General features: G+C 39.8%; 1 protein-coding gene across 2 annotated transcripts in view; it reads right to left on the reverse strand.

Annotated features, from left to right (window-relative positions):
- Positions 1-4991, reverse strand: part of PALS1 (protein associated with LIN7 1, MAGUK p55 family member) — a 103581-nt gene extending 98590 nt beyond the window's left edge. For both annotated transcript variants that reach the window (XM_082854502.1, XM_082854501.1), the window contains exon 1: positions 4890-4991. The gene's annotated coding sequence lies outside the window, so the exon portion shown is untranslated. The remainder of the gene's footprint in view (positions 1-4889) is intronic.
- Positions 4992-25557: the final 20566 nt, after the last annotated feature.

Here is a 25557-nt window from a genome sequence, read left to right on the forward strand (position 1 = left end):
AAGAAAAAGAAAAGACATACATATTAGAAAGAAACATTTCTCTATTCATAGATGACATGACTATCTCCAGAAACATTTCTCTATTCATAGATGACATGACTATATCCTTAGACAAATCCCAAGAAATATACAGGAAAAAGCTCCTAAAAGTTATAAATGAGTTTAGTAAAAATGCAGGATACAAAGTCAACATACAAAAATCAATTATACTAGCAATGATCAATTGGAAACCCAAGTTTTTAAAAATGATCATTTACAATAGGACTAAAAAACTGAAATGCTTAGGTATACATCTAATATTTGCAGGATCTACATGTTGAAAACTACAAAACATTCATGAAAGAAATCAAAGACTTAAACAAATGGAGAGAAATACCATGTTCATAGATTGGAAAACTCTACCTTGTTAAGATGTCAAGTATCAAGTTAATCTATAGATTTAATACAGTCTCAATCAAAATCCTAGCAGAATTTTTTTTGATATATCAACAAGCTGATTCTAAAATGTAAGCAAAAGAACTAAAAGAGCTAAAACAGTTTTGAAGGAAAAACAAGTTGGAGAACTCACATTACCTGATTTCAAGCCTTAATTTTAAAGCTATATTAATCAAGACACTATGATATTGGCAAAAAAAATAGATCAATGGAACACAGGAGTCTAGAAATAGACCCACACAAATGTAGTCAAATGGTTTTTGACCAAGAGACAAAGGCAATTCAATGGAGAATAGTCTTTTCAACAAATGGTCATGGAACAACTGAATAAACGAAACTCAACCTAAACCTTTCTTTATATAAAAATTAACTCAGGACTTCCCTGGTGGCACAGTGGTTAAGAATCCGCGTGCCAATGCAGGGGACATGGGTTTGAGGCCTGGTCCAGGAAGATCCCACATGCCACGGAGCAACAAAGCCTGTGGGCCACAACTACTGAGCCTACGCTCTAGAGTCCAAGAGCCACAAATACTGAGTCCGCGTGCCTAGAACCCGTGCTCCTCAACAAGAGAAGCCACCGCAATGAGAAGCCCACACACCACAACCAAGAGTAGCCCCTGCTCGCCGCAACTAGGGAAAGCCTGCGCACAACAACGAAGACCCAACGCAGCCAAAAATAAAAAGAAAATTCAATTTAAAAATGGGAAAAGATTTGGAATTTGGACACTTCACCAAAGAAGATATACAGATGGCAAATAAGCAAAAAAGAGATGATCATCATCATTATTCATGAGAAAAATGCAAATAAAAACCCCAATGAAATACTGCTATATACCTATTAGAGTGACTAAAATTAAAAAGGTTGATCATACCAAGTGTTGATGAGGATGTAAAGTAACTGGAACACTCATACACTGCCAGTGGGACTACAATTCAGCCTCTTTGGAAAACCAGTTTTACAGTGTATAGTTTCCTATGCTGCTTTAACAAATTACCACACATTTAGTGGCTTAAAACAACGTAAATTTATTATTCTCAGGTTCTGTAGGTTAAATATCTGACACAGGTCTCTCTGGGCTAAAATCAAGTTGCTGGCAGAGCTACAGTCTTTTCTGGGAGTTCTAAAGGTTAATCCATTTCCTGGCCTTTTCCTGCTTTAGAGACCACCACATTCCTTAGCTTGTGCCCCAAATTCTCCAACCTCAAAACTAAGAACTCTGCATTTCTGTCCCTGCTTTCATTGTTAACATCTTTCTGACTCTATCTTCTCTTTCCCCTTTAAGGACCTTCAGGATACACCAGCACAGCATCTGGATAATCCCAGGATAAACTCCCTATTTTAAAGTCAGTTGATTAATTCCATCTGCAACTTTCATTCACCTTTGCCATGTAACCTAATTTATTCACAGGTTCTAGGGATTAGAACATCTTTGTGGGCCATTATTCGGCCCACCACAGTTTTTTTTTTTTAAATAAACATACACTTCCCAGAAATTTCACTTGAAGGTGCTTATCCAAGAGAAATGAAGGCTTATGTTCACGTAAAAACCTGTTGGCAAAGATTTATAGCAGCTTTATTCATAGTCCAAACAAACAAACAAAAAACTCAAATGTCTTTCAACTGGTGGATGGATAAATAAATTGTGATACATCCATACAGTGGAATACTACATTCAGCAATACAACAGAAGGAACTGCTGATACACTCAACAACATGGACGGCCACTCTGATGTATTACGCTAAATGAAAGAAGCCAGACTCAAAAGGCTAAACACTGTATGATTCCATTACCTGATATTCTAGAAAAGACAAACTACAGGGAAAGACAACATCAGATGCCAGGGGTTAAGGGTGGGGGAAGAGCTGACTACAAAAGAGCAGCTCAAGGAAATTGCAGGTGCTGGAACCGTTGTGTATCTTGACTTTGGTAGTTGCACAGCTCTATGCATTTGTCAAGACAACTGTACAACAAAAAGTTAATTTCACTTCACGTAAATTAAAAATAAAGTTAAAACCTCTGTGAAAGAAGGAAAATAATTATATCATTTGTCACCCATCAGATTGGCACAACTTTAAAAATCTGACAATGCCAATCTGACAATTCCAAGTTTGGACAAGGATGACCCATATACTGTTGGCAGGTATGTAAATTGTTACAACTTTAGAGGATAATTTGGCTGCAGCTAGTAAAGTTGAAAATGCACATCAACCTATGGTCCAGCAATTCATTCTAGGGAAAACTTCACAAATGTGCTTAAGGGGATATGCACAGGGATGTTCATTAAACATTGTTTGAAATATTGAAAAACTGAAAACAACCCTTCAGTCAGGGAATGAATTAATTGTGGTTAGTGGTTATTTAAAAACGAAAAGGAAAGAAAATGCAAGATGGAAAAAAAAATCAAAGAAGGGTAACTTATTGGTTTGTTTATTTAACAATAGTATACAGTCAAAAGAACACTGTACTTGGAATCTGAAGGCAAGCATATTAGCACTTAGTTCCAACTCTGCCACTAACTAGTCTGTCTATAAACCTCACCTTCCTTTTCCTGGAAAATGAAGAGGTTAGACTATACAAAGACTAAGATTATTTCCAACTCAACAAGAACACTGATACAAAAAAATGGACCAACTTTCTTGGCATGTCTGTGATGAGCTTTTTAATCATATAATAATAATTTAGAAAGACCATACAAACTCCTAAACTCACCCTACTGACTTGGGTAACCCTAATATCCTTTCACATTTTAACATTCTAAACAAGTTAATATTAATGAGTCCACCTTGTCAAGTTCAGATCAGTCTGGCCAAAAGTCATTGAAGTACATGGTAAGATTTACTTGATTTTGTTTTAACAAAGATAAAATGACAAATTGCTTTCCGTATTTTTTGCCTGTTTCACCTAGAGTTCCTACATTATAATTTAATAGCTTTCACCTGCTACAATAGTATAAACAGCCTTTTAAAACCTATAGGGAAAAAAAAAAAAAAAACTTATAGGGACTTCCTAGTGGCACAGCGGGTTAAGAATCCGCCTGCCAATGCAGGGGACATGGGTTCCAGCCCTGGTCCGGGAAGATCCCACATGAGCAGAGAAACTAAGTAAGCCCGTGCGCCACAACTACTGAGCCTGCGCTCTAGAGCCCGCGTGCCACAACTACTGAGCCCGCAAGCCACAACCACTGAGCCCGCAAGCCACAACCACTGAAGCCTGCACGCCTAGAGCCCGTGCTCCTCAACTTGAGAAGCCACCGCAATGAGAAGTCCGCACACCGCAACGAAGAGTAGCCCCCGCTCGCTGCAACTAGAGAAAGCCTGCTCTCGGCAACGAAGACCCAACGCAGCAATTAAAAAAAAAAAAAAACTGTAATATGCCAAGTCCACAGGAATCTAGTAAAAACTCAGTAGTTCATAATCCAAAAAGCTTATTTAACAATTTCATTATCCCAGTACTAATACTTCAAAGACACCAATAACCAACATGCCATTTGTTCCTATTGCAGAATTTATTACGTTATTAATTTCCGGTATCATCCAAAGGCATAATTAGAATACTATCATTAACATATACACTTTAAAAAAACAGAAATATCAACTCCTTTCACCTTGTCATTAAAATCAAACTTTCAAAATTCTTGTGCTACAGGCTTTCCAAATCTAAATTCTCACAATCCTAAACGAGTATGGAGACAAAACACACACTATGTACTACTAGAAACCTTCTGGCTATCAGATTTTAATTTCAGCGCCAAATGCCAAGAAAAACCTTTCGACCGAAACCTAAATTCGAACACCTTACCGTATGTCAATCAACTAAACAGAGGTGAGTTATTATCATTAGGAAGTTACATAATTTGCACCAAAGATTGTTTAAAAGCAGCTTAAAACAATTTACAGGCTTCAAAGCTCACCTTGCAAACTTAGAGTAAATTATCAGAAACCATGAAGAAGATTAGGCTCTTCTTGAAAATGGTTACGAGGAAGCAAGTTGTTTATTTGTTTAAAGAATGCAGCGAGCAGCCGAATACCAGCAGCTGAGTCGGGCAGAGAAACGCCAACTACATTCCGTCTTCTAAAGAAAAGTGTTCTTCGCCCCGCCGATCTCCCGGACCCTGCCTGGAGGGAATCAGGAGAGTCGCGAACTCGGGAGCGCGGGCGCAGAGAGAAGGCGCCTCCCTGCACCTCGGGCCGGCCGGGCAGGAGCCCCCGCCGAGGTGAGTCGTTCACCAAGCCAGAGGGAGCGGGCACCGCCAGACAGCGTTCCTCCGAGGGACAAAGGTTGGGCTCACGCCCTCCGCTGCCGGCCCGGCGCCGGCTGCCTGCAGCAGCCCGGGGTCCCGCCCGGGCCCGGCGCGTGGGGGAGGGGGTGAGCCCGGCTGCCCCTCCCCCGGCCGCTCGCTGGGACCTGTTGATTAAGACCTCCACACCGAGCCGCTGCCGGTCCGCCTCTTACCTCCGCGCCACGGCGGCCGCCGCTTCTCCCGCCCTGGCCTCTCCCAAACACTGCAGAAACGACAGTTCCCCCGCGGCACTTAAAATACCGGATAAAGAATCCAGAAACTCGCGATTCCCCACCTCACAATCCTTAGTCCCCGCCCCACCGCCAGTCGCCGCCGTCGCCGCAGCCGCCGCCGTCGCCGCAGCCGCCCCCGCCGCCCCCAGCGACTCCACCTCGAGACCGCGCACGCGCTCCCGGCGCTGTTAGGCAGAGAGCCTGGCGCGGTTCGCCCAATCCCGAGCCGGCGCGGAGAAAGGGCCCGCTCATTGGTCCGCTCCGCAGCTCCGGGGGCCGGATCGCACACGCACTCGTGCGCCTCAAGTGGAAAAAGCGAAGTTCTTCGCGCTCAGTCGCTGGGGAACAGCTTTCGGCTTGAGTCTGCGGGCCAGGTTGTGCGAGGACGTGAGGTTTCTTTAAGACGCAATGGGCGGGTTAACGCTCTTGCAGACCTTTCTTCTCTCCCTGAATGTCTGTCAGCTCCTGAAGAAAATCTGATTCCTCTTGAGGCGACTCCTCGTGTCCTGTGAAACACATCACACAATATAACATTTGTGTAAAAAAGAACCACGACATACCTGAACACCTGGATGTGTGTAGTGTCCCACAAAAGAATTCTCTGCTACCACGGAAGACGCCACAAAGCTAGTACGTAGGACCGAGTTCTGAAAACCAGACAGGAAGGTGCCAAGGGCCACAGCTGTTTCACAAAACTCAAGTCCCTGGCTCAACCCACATCCAACGCAAGGAAATCCAGATAAACAGTCTTAAGGATTCCCTAGAAACAGCCATATCCAAAAAGGAAAAAAAAAAAAAAAAAAAGGTTTGCGTGTGTGTGAAGAGAGACCTAGTTCATTTTCTAAGTTCTTAAATGCATAAAATAAGTAATAATTCAAGAAATTTCCTTTGGTTCCTCAATGAATTTTTTTCCCCTTTAGCTCGGGGTTTCTCAACCTCAGCGCTATTGGCATTTGGACCAAATAATTCTTTCTTTGGGGACTGTCCTGTGCAATTTAGGATGTGTAGCAGCACCCCTGCTCTCTTACCCACTAGATACCAACAGCACCACTACCCCCATTTGTGACCCTCAAAAATGCCTCTAAACGTTGCCAAAGATCTTCTGGGGGACAAACTCACTTCCGTTTGAGAACCACTGATCTAGCTGTTCAAAGAAACGGCCTCCTTATAAAGTAGTCTCTCTACCCATCCCTTCCAATTGCCTGGCCTCAAGCAGTTTTGCAAAAGACCCCACCCAAATGAACCCTCCAGCTACCTAGCCTTGCTTCCCCAGCTGCTTGGACTCCTCTGTCACAGAGCCCCATCCTAATAAAATGCTGACAACTCTCTGAGATAGCAGCTACTGACCTCAAAATATGTGGAAATTCCTTTGTGAAATGCTATACAAATGTTAATTATTATTTTTACTTTCTAAAGGTATTTTCATCTTAAAAAAGGGTAGAACCTATGGCAAATAAAAAATTTATTCTCTGGTAAATAGAGCCATTCCCGGAATCCCAAAATCACTCAAATTACTGGTCTCGTGTGCAAAAAATGAAGGATAGCTGGAAGAATGGAAGGTATAGAAACTGGAGGCAAGGTGATTGGATTTGAGTTTCAGCTTTGAAATTAACTAGTTCTGTGATATGGGTGCGTGACAAGTTTCCTGGGCCTAAATTTTCTCATGTGTAAATTAACAAGTTAACTACTTTTTCTTTTTTCTAGTTTTAAGATTCTGGAAGCCTCTGCTTGTGTAATCTAACATGGATAGCATAGGGAGTTAAGAAAATATAATATTCATCCCAAAATAGAATGAAATGGGCAATCTGTGGTTTAAACCCTCCTGTCAGAAGGCACTTTACCCACTGAATCACCCTGGCAAATTTATAACTAAGTACTTTGGATGAATAATGAAAGTCAAACTGTAAAATCAAGTGAACGGTGCAGAGTAACCACAGTAAATACCCTTCCTCCTTCCTCATCTTGGCATCTGTTCAGTCTATCATCTGACAACAGCTTCTATTACATGTTGATGTAATAAAATGTTGTGCTGTTTATTTCATTAAAGGCTTGGGGGAAATATATTAATATTGCATTTCAGATATTTTCAGCAGGTCTGAAATCTCAGTTTTCAAGATTTATTAACGGTTATATGTGGAATTCTTAACTAAGGCTATTATATCCCTTTGGTCTTATCACCTCTGTGTACTAGTGAAATCTGAGTTTTCGTAACTGAATTAATAGCCTAATCACCTTATAATTGTATGAACCAGATGATCAGAAATAATGTAAATTAAAAGAAGAATACTCACTGATTCAGATATGAGAAGTTATGAAACAACAAATTAGTAGGTACATTAATTATTAAACAAATATCTAAAATTTTTATCAATGCAAAAAAAAAACCAGAAAGCAAACCAACAAACCATGAACTTTTCTAATTTAATTGGGTTTAGTTATTATTATTTTGATATTTTATAGTACTTCTTGACCTTTCATAAACCTACCTAAAAATATTATGTCCCTAAGCTAAGAACACTATGCAGTTGTTGCCATGTGGAATGGGAGGTCCCACTGTCTGCAGTTAGCATCAGTATCATTCAGTATAGGTCAGTATCATTCGACTCAATTGACTTTAATAAATATTCACTCATTAATTTAAAAAATGTATACTGAGTACTTCCTATGTGCTTAGAACTGGGCTATAGGGAATCAAAACATGTGAGAGCTCCTGTCCTGGACTATAAAAAGGTGAGGAAAGGGAAAAGTAAGGCAAGTTCATATAGGTAAGATACAAGGGAAAATATGGTAAATGAAAATAAGGTGCTCTATGGACTTAGAGAAAGGTAGTCTTATACTCAGAGAAACTTTACTAACTTCTAATGACAGGGGGGTAGAGAGAGGGACAGAGAGTAAACTACAATGAAAATACCCACAGTAACAGGAAAACCGAGATCTTACACATGGCTTTAGAAAGATAGATATACAATTTTTAATCGATTTGAATGACTGAGTACAGTCCACAGAGACAAACATGGGCTCATATGGGAACAGCAAGTAGTCTACAATAACTTCAGGGTAGGATATTCAATATATAGGATGTTAGTCATTTATCACACTTTTATTTGTACCCTTCTTAGCTGGTCCTTTGCTAGGCTGAAGATGTATATATAAATAAAACATGACCCAGGAAAATTTTTATTTTGGAGAGAGGTAGTAGGCAAATTTGGAGCTTGGAAATGTTTCTAATGAAGGGAAGTCCAAGACTGAATGCCAAGAGAAAGGAAATCAAATTTGTTCTCCTTGAAAAAGGGCTATAAAGTGACCCACATCTTTTCCTCACCAAGCTCCCAATCAAATCTCTATTTTGTTAGTGTGTTAATCTCACCTGTCACTTTGATTTAAATCCATATGTGAATACCTGTCTGAGACTGAGTCTGGAGTGGTACCTGTACTGAACTCCAAAGAGCTGAACTCTAATGCCTCTTCTAGCCTCTCTTGCACTCACTCTGATTGAGATTTAACTCCACCACTGAGTCAAAACAGCCTTTCTCAAGAGCAACTTTCCTAAATGCAAAGGTCAATGCTCAGTCCTCATCTTCCTTGACCTGCCAGCAGCGTTTGACACTGTTGAGCATTTTCTCCATTTTATCCTCTGAGCTCCCGAAGTACCACTCTAGCTTCTTGTCCTACCCACTGCATCTTCCTGTTCAGTCTCCTTTGCTGGTTCTTTTTTATATCCCCCTGAATGCTAAAAGTTGGGGTGTCCCAGGGCTCTCACATGGAATATTTTACTTCTCTGTCTGCCTGGGTTTGAACAAACAGCCCTAACACTTACTAGCTGTTTAATCAGAAGAAAGTTACTTAATTTCTCTAAGACTCAATTTCCTCATCTATAAATTGAGAATAATAAAATTAGCTACCTCCAGTGGTTATAGGGACTAAATGAAATGTATACGTAAAATGCTTAGAACAGTGCCCGACACTGTATGCATTAACTACTTGTCCTTATTCTTTTTTTTTTCATTCAGTCACCAAAATCATTTATTATAATGATATATTTAATCATTTGGCTTAGTTTTGTTAAATTTTTTCTTAATTTAATTTATTTTTTATACAACAAGTTCTTATTAGTTACCTATTTTATACGTATTAGTGTATATATGTCAATCCCAATCTCCCAATTCATCCCACAACCACCAGTATCCCTGTCACATTCCCCCCTTGGTGTCCATATGTTTGTTCTCTATATCTCTGTCTCTATTTCTGCCTTGCAAACTGGTTCATCTGTACCATTTATCTAGGTTCCACATATATGCGTTAATATACGATATTTGTTTTTCTCTTTCTGACTGACTTCACTCTTTAGGACAGTCTCTAGATCCATCCACGTCTCTAAAAATGACCAAATTTCATTCATTTTTATGGCTGAGTAATATTCCATTGTATATATATATATCACAACTGCTTTAACCATTCATCTGTCGATGGGCATTTAGGTTGCATCCATGACCTGGCTATTGTAAATAGTGCTGCAATGAACACTGGGGTGCATGTGTCTTTTTGAATTATGGTTTTCTCTGGATATATGCCCAGTAGTGGGATTTTTGGGTCATACATTAACTCTATTTTTAGTTTTTTAAGCAACCTCCATAGTGGCTGTATTAACTTACATTCCCACCAACAGTGCAAGAGTGTACCTTTTCTCCACACCCTCTCCAACATTTGTTGTTAGTAGATTTTCTGATGATGCCCATTCTAACTGGTGTGAGGTGATACCTCATTGTAGTTTTGATTTGCATTTCTCTAATAATTAGTGATGTTGAGCAGCTTTTCATGTACTTCTTGGCCATCTGTATGTCTTCTTTGGAGAAATGTCTATTTAGGTCTTCTGCCCATTTTTGGATTGGGTTGTTTGTTTTTTTAATACCGAGCTGCATGAGCTGTTTATATATTTTGGAGATTAATCCTTTGTCTGTTGATTGGTTTGCAAATATTTTCTCCCATTCTGAGGGTTGTCTTTTCGTCTTGTTTATGGTATCCTTTGCTGTGCAAAAGCTTTTAAGTTTCATTAGGTCCCATTTGTTTATTTTTGCTTTTATTCCCATTACTCTAGGAGGTGGGTCAAAAAAGATCTTGCTGTGATTTATGTCAAAGAGTGTTCTGCCTATGTTTTCCTCTAAGAGTTTTATACTGTCTGGTCTTACATTTAGGTCTCTAATCCATTTTGAGCTTATTTTTGTGTATGGTGTTAGGGAGTGTTCTAATTTCATTCTTTTACCTGTAGCTGTCCAGTTTTCCCAGCACCACTTATTGAAGACACTGTCTTTTCTCCATTGTATATCCTTGCCTCCTTTGTCATAGATTAGTTGACCATAGGTGTGTGAGTTTATCTCTGGGCTTTCTATCCTGTTCCATTGATCTATATTTCTGTTTTTGCACCAGTACCACATTGTCTTGATTACTGTAGCTTTGTAGTATAGTCTGAAGTCAGAGAGTCTGATTCCTCCAGCTCGATTTTTTTCCCTCAAGACTGCTTTGGCTATTTGGGGTCTTTTGTGTATCCATACAAATTTTAAGATTTTTTTGTTCTAATTTTGTAAAAAATGCCACTGATTATTTGATAGGGATTGCATTGAATCTGTAGATTGCTTTGGGTAGTATAGTCATTTTCACAATATTGATTCTTCCAATCCAAGAACATGGTATATCTCTCCATCTGTTTGTGTCATCTTTGATTTCTTTCATCAGTGTCTTATAGTTTTCTGAGTAGAGGTCTTTTACCTCCTTATGTAGGTTTATTCCTAGGTATTTTATTCTTTTTGTTGAAATGGTGAATGGGATTGTTTCCTTAATTTCTCTTTCTGAAGTTTCGTTGTTAGTGTATAGGAATGCAAGAGATTTCTGTGCATTAATTTTGTATCCTGCAACTTTACCAAATTCATTGATTAGCTCTAGTAGTTTTCTGGTGGCATCTTTAGGATTTGCTATGTATAGTATCACATCATCTGCAAAGACTGACAGTTTTACTTCTTCTTTTCCAATATGTATTCCTTTTATTTCCTTTTCTTCTCTGATTGCTGTGGCTAGGACTTCCAAAACTGTGTTGAATGATAGTGGCAATAGTGGACATCCTTGTTCCTGATCTTAGAGGAAATGTTTTCAGTTTTTCACCATTGAGAATGATGTTTGTTGTGGGTTTGTCATATATGGCCTTTATTATGTTGGGGTAGGTTCCCTCTATGCCCACTTTCTGGAGAGTTTCTATCATACATGGGTGCTGAATTTTGTCAAAAGTTTTTTCTGCATCTATTGAGATGATCATATGGTTTTTATTCTTCAATTCGTTGATGTGGTGTATCACATTGATTGATTTGCATATATTGAAGAATCCTTGCATCCCTGGGATAAATCCCACTTGATCGTGGTGTATGATCCTTTTAATGTGTTGTTGGATTCTGTTTGCTAGTATTTTGTTGAGGATTTTTGCATCTATATTCATCAGTGATATTGGTCTGTAATTTTCTTTTTTTGTAGTACCTTTATTTGGTTTTGGTATCAGGGTGATGGTGGCCTTGTAGAATGAGTTTGGAAGTATTCCTTCCTCTGCTGTATTTTGGAAGAGTTTGAAAAGGATGGGTGTTAGCTCTTCTCTAAATGTTTGATAGAATTCACCTGTGAAGCCATCTGGTCCTGGACTTTTGTTTGTTAGAAGATTTGTAATCACAGTTTCAATTTCATTACTTGTGATTGGTCTGTTCATATTTTCTAATTCTTCTTGGTTCAGTCTTGGAAGGTTATACCTTTCTATGAATTTGTCCATTTCTTTCAGGTTGTCCATTTTATTGGCATAGAGTTGCTTTCAGGTTGTCCATTTTATTGGCATAGAGTTGCTTTCTAAGAATTTGTCCATTTCTTTCAGGTTGTCCATTTTATTGGCATAGAGTAGTAGTCTCTTATGGTCCTTTGTATTACTGTGGTGTATGTTGTAACTTCTCCTTTTTCATTTCTAATTTTATTGATTTGAGTCCTCTCCCTCTTTTTCTTGATGAGTCTGGCCAAAGATTTATCAATTTTGTTTATCTTCTCAAAGAACCACTTTTAGTTTTATTGATCTTTGCTATTGTTTTGTTTCTATTTCATTTATTTCTGCTCTGATCTTTATGATTTCCTTCTACTAACTTAGGATTTTGTTTGTTCTTCTTTCTCTAGTTCCTGCAGGTGTAAGGTTAGATTGTTTTAGATTTTTCTTGTTTCTTGAGGTAGGATTCTATCGCTATAAACTTCCCTCTTAGTATTGCTTCTGCTGCATCCCATAGGTTTTGGATCATCGTGTTTTCATTGTCATTTGTCTCTAGGTATTTTTTTATTTCCTCTTTCATTTCTTCAGTGATCTCTTGGTTACTTAGTAACGTATTGTTTAGCCTCCATGTTTTTGTGTTTTTTACGGGTTTTTTTCCCTGTGATTGATTTCTAATCTCATAGTGTTGTAGTCAGAAAAGATGCTTGATGTGATTTCAATTTTCTTAAAGTTACCAAGGCTTGATTTGATCTATCTAGGAGAATATTCTGTGTGCACTTGAGAAGAAAGTGTAATCTGCTGTTTTTGGATGCAATGTCCTATAAATATCCATGAACTATATCTGGTCTATTGTGTCATTTAAAGCTTGTGTTTCTTTATTAATTTTCTGTCTGGATGATCTGTCCATTGGTGTAAGTAAAGTGTTAAAGTCCCCCACTATTATTGTGTTACTGTTGATTTCCTCTTTTATAGCTGTTAGCAGTTGCCTTATGTATTGAAGTGCTCCTATGTAGTGTGCATTTATATTTGTAATTGTTATATCTTCTTCTTGGATTGATCCCTTGATCATTATGTAGTGTCCTTCCTTGTCTCTTGTAACATTCTTTATTTCAAAGTCTATTTTATCGATATGAGTATTGCTACTCCTCTTTCCTTTGGTTTCCATTTGCATGGAATATCATTTTCCATCCTCTCACTTTCAGTCTGTATGTGTCCATAGGTCTGAAGTGGGTCTCTTGTAGACAGCATATACACGGCTCTTGTTTTTGTATCCATTTAGGGAGCCTGTGTCTTTTGGTTGGAGCATTTAATCCATTCACATTTAAGGTAATTATTGATATATATGTTTCTATTACCATTTTCTTAATTGTTATGGGTTTGTTTTTGTGGGTCTTTTTCTTCTCTTGTGTTTCCTGCTTAGAGAAGTTCCTTTAGCATTTGTTGTTGATCTGGTTTGGTGGTGCTGAATTCTCTTGGCTTTTGCTTGTCTGTAAAGCTTTTGATTTCTCCATTGAATCTGAATGAGATCCTTGCCGGGTATAGTAATCTTGGTTGTAGGTTCTTTCCTTTCATCACTTTAAATATATCGTGCCACTCCCTTTTGGCTTGTAGAGTTTCTGGTTAGAAATCAGCTGTTAACCTTATGGGAGTTCCCTTGTATGTTATTTTTCATTTTTCCCCTGTAGCTTTCAATAATTTTTCTTTGTTTTTAATTTTTGTCAGTTTAATTACTATGTGTCTTGGCATGTTTCTCCTTGGATTTATCCTGCCTGGGACTCTTTGTGCTTCCTGGACTTGGATGGCTATTTCTTTTCCCGTGCTAGGGAAATTTTCAACTATAACCTCTTCCAATATTTTCTCAGGTCCTTTCTCTCTCTCTTCTCACCCCACGCTGAGCCACAGTCACTCCCCACCTCTGCAGGAGACCCTCCAACACTAGCAGGTAGGTCTGGTTCAGTCTGCCATGGGGTCACTGTGCCTTCCCCTGGGTCCTCATGTGCACACTACTTTGTGTGTGCCCTCGAAGAGTGGAGTGTCTGTTTCCCCCATTCCTTTCAAAGTCCTGCAATCAAATTCCACTAGCCTTCTAAGTCTGATTCTCTAGGAATGCCTCCTCCCATTGTCGATCCCCAGGTTGGGAAGCCTGATGTGGGTTCAGAACCTTCACTCCCATGGGTGGACTTCTACGGTATAAGTGTTCTCCAGTTTGTGAGTCACCCACCCAGCAATTATAGGATTTGATTATATTGTGATTGCGCCCCTCCTACTGTCTCATTGTGGCTTCTCCTTTGCCTTTGGATGTGGGGTATCTTTTTTTGGTGAGTCCCAGTGCCTTCCTGTCAATGATTGTTCAGCAGTTATTTGTGATTCGGGTGCTCTCACAAGAGGGAGTGAGCACACATCCTTCTACTCCGCCATCTCTACTCTGCCAGATTTTCCTAAATCTCACAGTGAAGAAAGTCCAGCCCAGCCATGCTGTTGTCCAGACTGCCTTTGGACCCTGTCTGTAACATCAGCCCTTCCCTCAGTCTCCAGCCTGCCCACCTGCCCACCCACCCTGTGTCTCTGGACTCACCAGACCCCCAGGCTCATGAGCCAAGGTTTAAAATAAATCTCTCTCTCTCTCTCTCTCTCTCTCTCATACACACACACACACACACACACACACACCCTCCTGGTTCTGTTTCTCTGAAGCACCGTGTCTAACACAGGACTCTTAGAGGCACTAAGAGAGATCTACAAAGAAAAAAACTACTTGTCCTTATTCATATTATCATGTTCTTTATCACTCATTTCCTACATGATTTTGTCTAGTCTCAGTGGCTTTAAATTCCATCTTTACACCATAAACTCTAAGTTTATCTCTAGCCTGAACTTCTGCCCTAAACTCCAGAATCACCTATTCAACTGTTGGCTCAACATCTCCATTGGAATTTCTAATGAGCATTACAAATTTAACATGTCAAACTTTCATTTTCATCCAGTTTTCTTCATTTCAGTATATGGTAATGCCACTATTCCAGTTGTTCAGGCTTTCTTTACCATTGAACTTCTGATCCAACAGGAAGTCCTTTTATTTCTACCTTCCAAATGTTTCCAGACTCTAACCACTTTTTTTTTAAATTAATTAATTTATTTTGGCTGTGTTGGGCTTCGTTGCTGTGCACAGGCTTTCTCTAATTGCAGTGAGCGGGGGCTACTCTTCATTGCGGTGCATGGGCTTCTCATTGTGGTGGCTTCTCTTGTTGCAGAGCATGGGCTCTAGGCCCATGGGCTTCAGTAGTTGTGGCACGTGGGCTCAGTAGTTGTGGCTCGCAGGCTCTAAAGCGTAGGCTCTAGAGCGCAGACTCAGTAGTGTAGCACACGGGCTTTGTTGCTCCGAGGCATGTGGGATCTTCCCGGACCAGGGCTCGAACACATGTCCCCTGCATTGACAGGCGGATTCTTAACCACTGCACCACCAGGGAAGTCCCCAGACTCTAACCACTTCTCACCAACCCCACTGCTACCACTGTACTCCAAGACATCATCATCTTTTGCCTAGATTACTGAGATATGCTCTTCCCACCCGTATTTTCTCTTCTCGATACTACAGCCACAGTGAACCTGCTAAAATAAAAGTGAGATCAAGTCACTGCTCTGCTTAGTCGCCTATAGCCTGGCATGATCTCCCTGACCTCAACTCTTACTACACTTTTCCTTCTCGTTTCATACCAGCCACCCTGGCATCTTTGCTGCTCCTCACATATTCCAACAGCTTCTGCCTCAGAGCCTTTGCATTTGCTATTTCTTATGCCTGAAACATCCAAGCTCCATATGCTTACTCTCCCTCACTTCCTTTAGGTCTCATTTCAAACGTTATCTTATCAGTGAGACCTGTCTTATTATAGATAAAATCTAGAATATCTCTCATGCCCCAGCACTCCTTATCCCTTCTACCCAACTTTATTTTTCATTGTATTTATTCACCATGTGACATATTGCATATTTGTTATCTGTCTCCCCAAACTAGAATGTAATGGCAAGGACTTTGTCTATTTTACTCACCACTACTTATTTTTAGATTCCCCAGTATCTAAAATAGTTCCTAACCTAGTTAGGAGATAGTTCTAACTAGTACTCAATAAATATTTGATGAATGAACGAGTGAAATAGATCTGAGTATGTGGAATAAGGATGATGATGAAAGGGTCAAAGAAAAACTTCAGCTTTGTCAAATGTTTGGCCTATGACTAGCCTTGGAAATAAATTCTGCCTAAAGATTATTGTTTTTGCTCTTAGGTAGTACTCTGTGTTGAGGGAGGGAGACAGTATAACAAATAAAAAAAGGAAGAGAAAACTATTTGTTCTTCACGACCTCCTTCCTGTGCTTCATGGGTCATTCCATTTGCTATAAAATAAATCCTCATCTATCTGATAAAGTTGAGAATTAGAAAGCAAAAATCTCCTTCAAAAGTAGTAATAGATATAACGAATTCGTTGCACTTAACTTTTACTTCTGAACTTACACAAGTCTCTGACAAGCTTAGATATCTTGTTTCTAACATCCGACAGATTATAAGGGCTTATTACGTGTGTGACCTTTAATGGACGTGTCAGTTCAGAGCGTACATACCCCTGCCATGAGACAGGGTAGGGGAAGGGAGTTTCTGATGGAAATTACAGATCACATAGAGGAGATAGTTCTAACCAGGAATTTGCAAAAACTCAGTGGAAACATATATCTGGGACTTTACAAACTTCTTTCTCATGGACAGGTCCTAACTTTGATGTGTGATAGACTCCAGGAGAAACAGAATACACATTTGCCCTCAACTAAGTTTTAAAAAATGTGTTGGGTTGAATGAGAGATCTGGAGTACCACAGTGGACACTTTAGGGCCACTGAGAAAAAAAAAGGTATCTTTTTCCCCCTTTTTCCGGAGTATTTTTTAAAATAATTTTTCAAACCATATTTGAGAATATAAACTGTTTTAAATCAAGTAAGAGTAAATAGTGTGAAGCTGGTGCCAGGGCCTGACTAACCAAGTACTTAGACTGAAAGCTTTCAGGCCTCATAGCACCTGGATAACACTTGAATCAAATGCTAGAGGGTGGAGTAGCAAACAGGTGTACCCCAAGCCTTGTGATCGCGGTTCAGGGCACAGAAGAGCTGAGAACAGTTTGGCAACAAGAATAAAAATGCACTGACTTTTTTCTTTGAAGTCTAGAATAGGAAATGAATATACCTAGGATCATGGTTAAATGTATGAACTAACTGTTGGGTTTTTTTTTTCTAACTTAAAAAATATATAATTCGTAAACATCCATTACATCAACCACATGTTTAAAGGCTCTTAAAAGTATGCAGAAACTCTGAGAGTTTCCTGTTCCTTCTCATCTGGTAACCTAGAAGTCAAAGACATTATTCAAAATCACAGTTTAACAATTATTCCTTGAAAACTATCCTTTAGCAAATTATGTTTAGCAGTGGAAAGAGCAGACCCCTTGTAAAGCATTAGAAGATTAATAGTTACCTTTGCTTTATGCTATGTTATTTTTTCTCTTACATTTGAATTATTAGCTTTAATGAGAAAATTGAGCTCTTTCAAAGGATGTCCAAAACATGTTAACATATTTCACAAAACATCTAGAAGTTCTCATATAAAATATACCCAGAAAGACAAGCTCTTCTAATAGTAGAATTAAGGCTGAGATTTTGTGATGCAAAATTACATGCAAACATAATCTGTTTCTGAGGGTTAGGAGACCGGGAGCTTAGTTCAGCTGGGTGGCTCTGGCTCAAGGTCTCTCCTAAGGTTACAGTTAAGATGTCAGCTGGGTCTGCAGTCATCTGAAGGCATGACTAGGATGGGAGGAAGTGCTTCCAGGAATTTTCTCCACATAGCTGTTAGCTAGGGGCCTTAGTTTCTTGCCATGTGGACCTTTCCTTAGGATATGACAGCTGACTTCTCCCAGAATAAGCAATCCAAGGGAGAAACAACCAAGATGGAAACTGCAGGGCCTTTTTATGACCTAGCCTCCAAAACCACACTCCATCACTGCCACTTTATCCTCCTGAAGCAAGCCTCTAAATCCAGCCCACACCCAAGGTAAAGGCAACAGATTCCAACTCTTGAAGGGAGGAGTACCAAGCATCTGTGGACATATTTTTAAAACCACCAGGTAATCTAACATTTTATAAGTACTTTAGGCATCAATAAATTACAGGTGAACATGTTTAGGGCTGAGGAATATTTTATCTGTGAGCCTTGAGCTTTTTACTCTCCTCTGAGCAATGACCATGAGGATCAGGTAGATAAAATCAAATAATGTTCAAAGCATTATCACAGTCTATTGTCTGTGTTCACATTCCCTCTAACAATAGCTGTATTACTTGCCTCTCTCCCAAACCCACCCAGGACGTACTCCAGTTCTTGCAGAAGATCCTTATTTCCTTTCTTTTCTTTTCTTTTTTTTTTTTTTTTTTGCGGTATGCGGGCCTCTCACTGCTGTGGCCTCTCCCGTTGCAGAGCACAGGCTCCGGACGCGCAGGCTCAGCGGCCATGGCTCACGGGCCCAGCCGCTCCGTGGCACGTGGGATCCTCCCCGACCGGGGCATGAACCTGTGTCCCCTGCAGCGGCAGGCGGACTCTCAACCACTGTGCCACCAGGGAAGCCCCTTATTTCCTTTCTTGTGAGCATAGGAAATGTCATACTCCCACAGCAGGGCTGCTTTCCACACATAGCAGAACACTTCTGATATGGCACGTTGTCAAAAGGTGTGAACAGTTCAAATAAATTCATACTCTAAAATTCTATAAAGTGCCCTTGTTTTCACACAGACTTAGCTCTAGTGAACTTTGATAGATTCCTGTGGCATGAGTCTCCCTTTCAGAAGTCATGCTGCTTTTCCCCTAGTAAGAAGGCTTTATTTACGTGTTCAGTGAGCCACAGAGACGTTCTGCCCTGCAAAATCTAGATCTGCTTGATATATTTAAAGATACAAGGATCTCTCAAATAACAGACACGTTATGATGGTGAGGTTTTTATATCAGTTCCAAAACCAAAACACCTTATTTGATCCATAATATTGCACCTACAGAACTTCACCAATGCCTCAGAAAATGTGTTCCAAGTTAAAACTTATTACTGTGGGAATTGATTGCTTCCTGTAGTATTCACACTAGTTCTCTAGCCAGAAAATCTGGGACACCCCTACTTTGTCCTGGTCCCATGCAGTGGTGCCAGTAGCAGGGAAGGTAAGAGCTGTCTCTGTGGCTCGGAGTCCTGTAGCAGTAGCAGTGACAAAGGACAAAATGTGCACTTCTGATGGCTCAGCCTGTTTATATCTAAAGGCTCTTCTAACAAATACTATACATTCAAGAACTGACTTTATGTCTAAATCATGGAGATCATCTGCTTCCTAGAAAGATAACACTGCACTCACTTGCATCAGCCATGTAGTAATAATTAGCTTATTGGTCTTTAGTTGAATTTTCCTCAAATATTGACATTTACAGACCATTGACAGTTGATAGCCAGTTATGCTCAAGATTAATATCTGGTATTTATAGGTAACACTTATTTATCCATCCACAGGGAATATCACGCTCATTTTATTGAAAGATTTCCAAAGTATAGTTTAAAATATTTTTGTTTTAAAGTAGAATGAATCATGAACATATTTTTCCTTATAATAGGCATTGTCTTAAGAATTGTGTTCTAAGGCTATGCTGATCATATTGGATAGCACAGATATTGAGCTTCTCATAATCACAGAAATTCTACTGGACAGTGCTGTACTAGGGAATCAATGTGCTATCCCATGAACTATTTTTACAGCAGGACGATATGGAAAATAATATAAAGGAGTACTGGTACGAAATTCTAAAAGCTTAGGTAAATATTATAAACCTGTCTTATGTGTTATATAACAAAGAATAATGAATGTTGCAGAAAGTTGAAACAACCCATTTATGGAATATTTATGAACTTTCTTTGACCAAAAACCTATTTTTAAGAAAAAAATTCAGTACATTATTAAGAGCAAGCAAGTTTGTGTGTATGTATGTGTGTGTGTGTGTGTGTGTGTGTGTGTATGTTTAAACCTAATAAAAATTTGCAACTTCAGGCTGAACTACCTTGAGTTTCTTTTCTTCTATAAATATATGGTACTGGGCTTCCCTGGTGGCGCAGTGGTTGAGAGTCCATCTGCCGATGCAGGGGACACAGGTTCGTGCCCCAGTCCGGGAAGATCCCACATGCCGCGGAGCGGCTGTGCCCGTGAGCCATGGCCGCTGAGCCTGTGTGTCCGGAGCCTGTTGCTCCACAACGGGAGAGGCCACAACAGTGAGAGGCCAGCGTACTGCAAAAAAAAAAAAAAAAATATGGTACTGCCTTAAAAAAATCGTTTTATTGAGGTATAATTTATATTCAATAAAATGCACCCACTTTAAAGTGTTAAGTTAGATAAATGCATACACCAGTGTACTACCACTGTACTACCAATTGGTATACACCAATGTACTACCACTACCAGTCAAGATATAGAAATTTCCTTTACCTCAAAGAGTGTCCTTTATCACTTGCAGTCAATACCTTCCAGCCCACCCTGATCCCATGCAACCACTGATCTAATTTGTCTTTATAAACTGGTTTTACCTTCTCAATGTTCATATAAATGGAATCATATAGTGTGTATTCTTTTTGTATCTGACTTCATTGTTGTTGCATCTCGTTTTGTTGTTGTTATTTAGTATCACTGTATGAATACACAGTACCACAGTTTGTTGAACTGTTTCTCTGTTGGCGGGTATTTGGGTTGTTTTCAGATTTTGGTTATTATAAACAAAACTCCTATGGGAGTTTGTGTATAAGTCTTGTTTTGAACATATGTCTTGTGGTGAACATGTTTTTATTTTTCTTGAGTAAATATCTGGAGTAGGATTGTTTGCTTATATGATACGAATGTCTTGGAAAAGTGTAGAGAGTTTAAAACAACCTGTTTGAAAATGGCATTCATTGATTCCCTAAGTATTGCCTCTTAGGCCAGCTGCTCACTGAAACACAAAGACGGAAAGAACATGGTCCCACCTTCAAGGACCCCAGAGTGTCCAATATTAGAAACAACACAGTGGTGGGCTAATGTCCAAATGAGAAAAAGTAAAACCAAAGAGAATAACATATTTATCCAACAACCCCAAAGAAAAGAAGCTCTACAGATAAAAGTGAGTTTACGAATTGAAAATCTTATAGTTCGTATAGTTCTCTACTTATTTTATAATCAGTACTCACGGGCTTCCCTGGTGGTGCAGTGGTTGAGAGTCCGCCTGCCGATGCAGGGGACACGGGCTCGTGCCCTGGTCCGGGAAGATCCCACATACCGCGGAGCAGCTGGGCCCGTGAGCCATGGCCGCTGAGCCTGCGCGTCCGGAGCCTGCGCTCCGCAATGCGAGAGGCCACAACAGTGAGAGGCCCGCATACCGAAAAAAAAAATCGGTACGCACAATTACAATAATTAAGATTTAAGAAATTAGATTGACATGGATTAAATGCTTAATGATCAGTAGTAGCCTTTATTTCTGCCACATGGAAGACACTGCTTTGTTTTCCCTTCCTTCGATTGTTATTTCCTGAGCTGTGCTTGTTTTTTAGTTTAGTAGTTTGTATTTATCTGGCAAAGAAAAAAAGATGGAGTCAGTTCAATTAATTCAAAAGTCTGAAATACAGAATCTTTTAAAGTTATTACTGTTAAGTATAAAACTTAAAGTAACTAAACATGAGTAAAATAAGTGATTGAAATAAGTAAAATTACATTTATAATACAATACAGCATTTCTTCTTAATATAACAATAAATATCCTTTGGACAGGTAAGATCTCATTTTTTAAATCTAGAAGTTGATGCAATATTAAAGGAACTTCTTAATTTCTTAAAATTTTTGTTCTTAAAAGTTATTTCTACCATGTAATAATCTAATAAATCAAAAAGTCAAGATTAAAATTATGGGCTTTTATTCTTTAAGACTTATAGATATTGTCATTGAATTATTTGCAAGTTCTTGATCTATGCTAAACTGAGTCCTGAAATAAGTCATATATATGTGAGATTTACATACACATAATTTATGCTTATCGTAAATCAGGGGCCAAGTAACTTTCACATTATTTCAGTTGTAATAATACGAAGTCTTTATTAGTAGCAAACTTTTTTCACCATATAAAAAAATCATCTACCTTTTCCCATATATTAGCGATTCACAATTTAAATATTTGGGAACCACTTTTTGAATTTCTGAAGTCAAGATTTAAATACGTTATGTATATCATCATTTTTGCCCTTCTTTGCATTTGTAGATCTCTCTTAATGAGACCACAATATTTGAAATTTCATGTTATAGAATGTATCAATGAAAGGATGAAATCACTGTAGAATATTGGGTTAGCTCTTTAAAGGAACTTCTCTCTCTAAATGCTATAATATATTGAGAAATAGCTGGGCTTGGGACTCTCCCTAGGTGGGTATAGGAATCAGCATATCACCCTGAGTGCCATCCCTTCACTGTCCACCACCATAGAACACTGTTAAGAGCATACTTAATAGTGTATGCTCTTAATAACACTATTAAGAAGTGACAAAAGAACAGCACAGACTAAGGAGAGTATGTGAAGGCCAGGGGATTATGGTGTGTGAACATTTGTTATTTTTTGGCCACATTGTTTTTCTCTGGTGCATTATCTCTGGCCCATGGTGTGCATCTGGGTGGGGCCCTGTTAATAAACTCAGTGCTCAAATGCTAAACTGACTTTGGTGGCAGAGTGACAGAAAGGCGGAAAAGAGGGTAGGCACCTCAATTCCATCATCAGAGCCCTGATAAGATGGGCATGTGCTTCCTGCTGAAGCCACCCCTGTTTCACCAAACTTCCCTTCAATTGTGTGAATTCAGCCTTAAACGCATGTGTGTGCATATGCACACACACACACATGCAGTCTCTCTCTCTCTCTCACATACACACACACACAGCATTAGCTATATTGGGAGAGGCAACTGAGAGAAGTTTCATTCATAAGTAACTCACTGTAAAGCTAGTGTCTCAAAGAAATTTAGAATACTGTATGCCACCACATACAGCTGTGCAAGTTATTCATTGCACAGACTACAACGTGAATGGGACCCCCAACTCTGTGCAGTGTCCAATCTGCACAATTGTACATGGCAGCCCTGCAGGGACTCTGTGAATATTTGTATAATTTTGGTATGAAAGTAAGAGGCTTTGGCTGTGTTGGCTAATCTGAGAAAGCAGGTTGGGAAAGAGTATGATAAGGGAGCAAAGAGGAAGGTAGCAACGAGAAAGGAATCACTGTAAAAGCAGTAGCAAGTAATTCCCTGCCAGTGCCTCACCTGAAGCGCCTTCTTGCCCTGTGCTGATGTTACATTTTGACCCCTGGTGGATTCTAGAGCAGAAGCCACAACAATATCTCAATATTCCATTCCACCTCTATTGTTACTACAGTAGAAGTAATAAGATTCAATGTTAAAAGATTCAGTTTATTGACAGCTTTTTGTGAAAAAGTCATGTCTGTCATTTATATCTATAGACTTATAATTGTAAAAATTACCTTTAGGTTGTCTTACTTGTTTTTTTCCATTGGCCTTTTCTTGTTTTACTTTCCTTTCTTCACATGTATTCCCCTGAGAAAGGGAGGACAGATGAGGCACAAGACTGAGGAAATTAGAAGAGGATTTGACAGGAGAGGAGAGAGCCAGAAAATACTGGGACAAGGTGGAAGAGAGATCACTAGAGAGAGAGAGGAAGTGAGGAGAGAAAAAAGCCAAAAACAGGAGAGAAAAATGTCACAGAAGTAGAGAAAACTTAAATTTGAGTCTTAAATTCAAATGATGTTCCAACCTCCTCATCAAAAATGTCTTTATTCTTTCCGATGGAGCCCATTGTTAAATTTCACAGTTTCTCCCACTCTTTTTCTTTTTAGCCCTGGTTTCATAAACAGAGAATGAACCTGGCTGCTTAGGATTCCAAGGGTTTGATTTGCAGTAGTTAAGAGGAAAGTGGACAAGAAAGATGGGTGGGGGAGGGGAGGACTCCCAGTATTTCTTAAATGAGTTCCCTCTTTCTTTTTTGCCGGGGCGGGGGTGGTGGCGGTGGTGGTTCGCGGGCCTCTCACTGTTCTGGCCTCTCCCGTTGCGGAGCACAGGCTCCGGACGCGCAGGCTCAGCGGCCACGGCTCACGGGCCCAGCCGCTCCGCGGCATGTGGGATTGTCCTGGACCGGGTTTGGGGGCACAAACCCGTGTCCCCTGCACCGGCAGGCGGACTCTCAACCACTGCGCCACCAGGGAAGCCCTCTTTTTCTTATTTCTTGAATCTCTATCCTTTGTCTCATTTCTTTCCATCTTGGAAAAATAACACGGGATTATAGATAAACCTATTGTTTGGACTCACTGTAAAGAAATCAGCAAAGTTAAGGAGAATAAAGCTTAGAAAGGTAAGAAATTGAAAGTCAATAAAGGAGAAAGATGGACCCAGATCCAGAGAAGATGGGTTTAACCTGGGCCCTGCCTTGTAGCCTTTTCATAAAAACAGTACATTTGCAGTGCCACTTTACCCAAAACCTTACTCAAAAAGGAGAAGAAATGTCATTCTTTCAAACTGCTGAGAGGTTGGAGAGATGAATTGGAGACCATGGTCCCCAACTAGCCCTGCCCAGGAGTTGTGTGAATGTGAATCTGATGGGGTTAATAGAAACAGTGATTTGTTTTACTGCCATGGGAGCAGTTATTATTCTGGCTCCTGCCTAGAATAGAAATCAGATTTACAAACTCACTTTCCGTCTACATTCAGTCTAAATTCAATGGGACAAGGGATTAAAATTCTACTAATCTTTGCTTTTCTTGGGGTGAAGAGTGTTGAGTGTGAAAGGGGAAAAAAGAAGTGATTCAGAAGAGTGTGATAAGGGGGAAAGAAATGCTAATCAGAGGGAACATTGAAAAACTGTACAATCCTAAGTAAGGAAAAGTGAGAAGATATAGGAAAGGAAAGCGGGAAGAATGAGAAAGTACATGAAAGAAAACAAACAGGGAAAATAATTAATACTTCGTGAAAACTGCATGCCAAACATGTATATTGTACCATCTTCGTGATTTAACAAGCGCAAGAGGGGAATTTCGCTGCACGTTTGCCGTATCTTTCCTCAGCTCCTGATTTCCAGAGCCCCATTTCAAGCTGCCTGGTAAATTTACATAGATGCGCCACCAGGACCACAAACGGGAGCTAAGAAAATCACAGCAGCAGAAAGGGCCTTGAGACAGCCAGTCGCGCCCTCCTCGTTCCCCCACCCATATGCACACACATTTGATAGCTGAGGAAACTGAGGCCCAGAGAGATTAAATGATGCGTTCATGAAACAGAGGGAGTGCAGTTAGGACTCAAACCTAGGGCTTTTGATTCTCAGTTCAGTGTTTCATAGCTGATTTCTTCACCTTTTCCTTCCAGATTTTCTTCCTTTTCCCAGCTTGCTTCATGGACTCACTACCTCCTAGTCATGTGGCCTCCCAAACTCTGTCCTCCTCAGTCCTTTTTTTCTCGTGTCCACACAGGTAGTTTAGTCATTAAAGCTTGTTGACTGTGTGTTCATGTCCTTGTTCTCATCTCATTGCTTCTTGCCTGGCCAAGACTTTGGTAGCCTTCACCTAGACTATTATAATGACATTCTGCCTCTAGCCTCTTCCAGCTTCTCTTAGAGACTGCAGTCAGAGTATTCATCCTAAAATGTAATACTAATTTTGTCATTTCCTTGGCTTTCAGTGACTCCTCCTTACCTACCAAGTA

The sequence above is a fragment of the Leucopleurus acutus genome (assembly GCF_964270905.1).
Source record: "Leucopleurus acutus genome assembly, chromosome: 1".
NCBI lineage: Eukaryota > Metazoa > Chordata > Mammalia > Artiodactyla > Delphinidae > Leucopleurus > Leucopleurus acutus.